Here is a 5118-nt window from a genome sequence, read left to right on the forward strand (position 1 = left end):
AGAGTTGCTTCGCTTGGCCGAAAGCGGTAAATTTCCGATGGCATTTATTTGACCGACCGTTCATACGAAAAATTTAAGTCATCGATTTGCTACCAGGAGGCAGCACCTGCCTCTGGTAATAATTTAGGCAGCTGTAACCGGAGATGGGCGCTCTCCAATCATTTTAATCGAGTCTGGTGTCAAGGTAAACGCGAAATATTATCGGGGAAGTATTCTGGAGATGGAATCAGGAGTCGGAGTAGGGGTTTTCTCTAAATAATATTTAATTTAATATTTCTATCTCCTTTAAACTGCCGAACACTGCTAAGGGTTTTTCAAGCAGAAGTCTTTCGAATTCTGCAGGCATGCAAACTGTTTAGAGAACGCGGGCGCAAAACAGATATTAACATTTTCTCCGATAGTCAAGCAGCGATTAAGACTCTGACGACACCAACTAAACTCCTGTAAGGAGGAGATCAAATCTATTGGCTGTGCAGGTAATATTTCTCTGATCGGGGCTCCAGGACATATTAACATAGGAGGAAATGAAATTGGTGATGAGCTTGCCAGGGGACTGAGAGACCTCCTACCTGGACTGAGAGGCCTCCTGGCCTCAGAGTCCTCCTACCCGGAATGAGAAACCTCCTGGCCTCAGATACCTCCTACCTGGCCATCGGCACATCACTGACAGTTGTTTCTTCATGTGCTATTTCGAAAACCCTTTGGCCCCAATGCGATATGCGAAGAACTCAGAAAGTCCTTTGGATTCCTCGGCATTCAATTTCCAAATTCTTAGCCATGTTTATCGGTCACTGGACGATTGGCACACAAGCGGAAAAGCTAGGGTTACGATTTAACGCCCATTGCAGAGGCTTTGGGGGCCTGTCAGAGAAGTAGGCTGTAGAGCATTTTCTCTGTAAGTGTCCGAGTTTTGCTGCTAGACGTCTAAGGTCACTGGGCGCTCCTTTCTTCGACAGCCTGGGGCAGTGCGCCAACCCAAATCCAGTCAATCTGCTCCATTATATCAACAGCTCCGGCTGGCTGTAGATATCCGCCTATTGGCACTTCAACCATTTCACCTACCTACCTACCTATTTTGGAGGTTGCTTTGAAGCCATGGGTAGACAAACATTTCGGTTGCAGACCATAGACGTTTCAGCAGGACTTGGCACCGTATCTCATAGTTCGAGTGAACCAAGAATGGCTAAAAAACAACGTTCCGAACTTCCGATGGATTGTTCTCTTTGGGCCATTTTGGAGAGCAAAGTTTGAGTTAAAAGATTCACTAGTCTCGAGGCGCTGGAAAAAGCCATTGTCCGCGAGTAGGTTAAAATGCCTGCAAGTCACATTCGGACAGCTTGCGATTCGTTTCTGGACCGTCTCAAAGCCATAGTCAAGGCAAAAGGTGGTCATGTCGAGCAAAAGTAAATTGATTCTTAATTTTGTAATATTTTCACGCATTTTTTTTGTTTGAATTGAATAAAAGTAATTTTGCAAACTAAATATATGGCCTTTTTAATTGGTTACACTTGGACTGCCGGACCCTGTGCAACCACTTATGCGATGATACGGTTATGTTTACTACTTACTAGAAAACCTCAAACAGCGTTAGTTTCTGGTTGAAAACTTGGCGTATAAAAGCTAACGAAACCAAATCTAGGCAGTTTACTTTCACGCTCCGCTACAGCTCATACCCTGCCGTATCTCTAAACAACGCTCTAATAGCTCAGACAGATAATACCAAATATTTAAGTATTCTTCTAGACAGGCATCTCGCGTGGCGATGGCATATATTTTTTGAAGCGAAAACAACTTCAGCTAAAACTCCGTCCACTTTATCGGCTACTTGGCTGCAAGTCCGCATTGTCACTAGGCAACAAAGTCCTCATATACAAGACAATTCTTAAAACAATATGGACTTACAGAGTGGAAATATGAGGCGCAAAATCTAACCTGGAAAGCCTGTAGAGATTCAGGGAGATCGAAATGTTACGGAATTTACGAAGAAATCAGCAGATACAGCCGCCGGGTTGCCACTCATTAGTGTGCAGAATTATGTAACGAGCTCCGCTGGGTGGCCTTACGCAAAGCTAAATTTCTTTAAAATGTAACTATAACTAATACTAAATGTTATATTTTATGACAAATTCTATGTAAAAAAAGGAGTTCAAAAAAAAAAAAATATATAATTAGGTGTAAGTTCGAAGCCGATCGAAAATCGCTCTTTGACAATTATTTTTTTTTAGACGATGTTGAGTTTTTTTCATGCAATATTGGGAATTTTGACGTAGTTAAAAATTATTAAAAAAAAAAATGAATAAATAGTTCCGTACAAATAGAGGGTGAACGATATGAAATGTTACCAACTTCACACTGCTTGTATCTGTAAAACAGCTTATGTCATCAAAGTCAAAATTGTTCTAATGACAGTTCAATATATTGTTTATAAACCATCAAAAGCATTTGCATCTCAGTTTTGTTGAATTTTCTTTTTCTGTGATGGAACTCAAACGTAATAGTGTGATTGCGTTATATTTGGCTGGCAAATCACGACCAGCCATTGTTCGTGAGCTCAGTGACCTCAAACTGAATAAAATGTTTGTGTATCGCACTATAAAACGTGACAATGATACTGGTAGCGATGCAAAACGCTATGGAGGTGGACCAAAAAAACCACAACAACGCCAGAAATGGTTCGGAAAGTGAAGGCTCGACTTGAACGAAATCCACGTCGAAGTGGAAGAAAAATGGCCAAAGAACTGAAAATATCGCTAGGCAACATTCGACGCATATTAAAAAATGAGCTCAAGGTCAAGGCTTCCAAGTTCCAAAAAGCACACGATCTTTCACCCCAGCAAAAAAAGTTCGGTGCGAAAGAGCAAAGGAGTTGTTGCGCTTCCCCGAACGTGGTGAATTTCTAACATTGTGTTTTCTGATGAAACAAATTTCCCAATTGAGCAGTTCATAAACACTCAAAACGATTGTGTTTCCTTGACCGAACGCTCATACAAGAATTTGAGCCTACGTTTGGCCACTCGAAGCAATTTCCAATCGCAAGTAATGGTTTCGGCCGCAGTGACCGCTGATGGACGCTCTCCAATCGTTTTTATCGAGCCTGGTGTCAAAGTGAATGCGACTTATTATCGGGAAAATGTTTTAGAATCTGCTTTAGAGCCGTGGACACGCAAACATTTCGGTCGTGGACCATGGACGTTCCAACAGGACTCGGCACCGTCTCATAAAGCTCGTGTGAACCCAGAATGGTTAAAAAATCATGTTCCTTACTTCATTTCGTCCACACAATGGCCTTCGAATTCGCCAGACGTAAATCCGATGAACTATTCCATCTGGTCCATTTGGGAGAGCAAGGCGAGGACTAAAAAATATGCCAGTATGGATGCGCTGAAAAAAGCGATTATACGAGAATGGGCCAAAATACCTCAAGAACAGCAGCACGCAAATAATTTTTTGACCATTTGATGGCTATAGTCAAGGCAAAAGGTGGTCATATCGAGCTAAAGTAAATATATTTTCAAATTGTAAGCAATTTTGAACAATTTTGTCTTTGAAATCAATAAAAACTAATTCTCCACAAAAAAGTTATGGTGTTCATATCATTCACCCTGTACATATGTAGGTATGTATGTAGACCCTCTCCAATGTACAATAACAAATATGAAGTGAATACAAATTAATATTTTTTTGTTTGTCATTTAACTTATCTGCATCTGCATCTGCTAAACTTTTCATTTTTAATCCAAATCTAAATTGTTGCTCATTGACTTACTGAATCATTGCTTTTGATAAAGTTTGTTGATATACAGTTATCTACATATAAATTTATCTGAATGTAAATATACATAAACGTGTGAGTGTGTTTGTTTACTAACTTGAGTAAGCCATGTAGATCTAATAGACAAACAGCAAATCAACTTATAGTAGGTACGTAGATTAAAGGCACAGCTACAAATGTACACACAAGTAATTGTATGTTAGATTATACCCTGCAGGAAATTCTTTGTGTATTCTATGATTTTTCAGAAATTTATAAATTATTTCCTCCTAAATATTGTAGAGTTGCTGTATGAGAAAACTAATGGTTTGTAACTCATTGATCTGCATAGGCATCATCTGTAGGACAAAGCAGATAGATAAGCCGAGCTGCTGTTCTGATTTGTTTGGCTTTGTAGGGCAATATTAAGATGAATTCTACAAATCAGAATACGGTGTGTGTGTGTATGTATACACTGGGATAGGTACAATTGTTTTTTCGACATCGTTCGACAGCGAAAAAGAGTTCACTAGAGCATGACTCTCATGGATCTATACACATATATGTATATATATAATATATATATTATGGAAAACAATTTCCGCCCTCGTAAATGAGTTTTAGCCCTCGCTCTAGTAATATACCGGTGATTTGAAGGCATATATGTGAGGTCTCGCAAGCTGGCTCAATGAATGGATCAAGTCAAAAGACCTCGAACTTTTTGTCATAGGAATCCGTGCGCTGCCTGAAAGATGGAGTAAAGTTGTAGCTTTCAATGGCACATACTTCACACAATATTTAATTGTGAAAATAATTCGTAACTTTGGCTACGAAAAGACGGAAGTTTATTCCCATACCCAAGATGGTTAGGCATACCTGGAATGCATATAATTGAAAGAAGGCTTAGCTCATGATAGTTTTCTAAGATTTGCTGGGTATTTTCTCATAGTAAGTAGCTGTAGCTTTAGGAAATTTTTGTTAAACTAGACTGGTAACTTCATGGCTCAAATACTTGCATTAAATTTCTAGACTAGATACAGTAATAGCTGTCCTGGGAAGACGTATCGTTTTATTCTCAAATCTGATAAAAAGGAAATCTTTTTTAATCTTTTCATTGGAGGGGATTTTTATGAGGCGGGTCCCAAACCCAGCGCACAACCAGCTATCCCGGAATGCTTCGCCTTCTCACGTCAGCTCACTCCCGAAAGGGTGTTCGGAAGCTACCCAGAGGATACGTGGGCTAATCCCGGATGTTGTTAGCTGCTTGAACCATATGCAGAAGAATCGTCCTGGCCACTCCCAAGTGAATGGCGATCTGAAACTATCCCCACTTGCGTGGACCTCTACACATGGAACCATCCTCCTAA

Source organism: Anastrepha ludens, chromosome 2 (assembly GCF_028408465.1).
Source record: "Anastrepha ludens isolate Willacy chromosome 2, idAnaLude1.1, whole genome shotgun sequence".
NCBI lineage: Eukaryota > Metazoa > Arthropoda > Insecta > Diptera > Tephritidae > Anastrepha > Anastrepha ludens.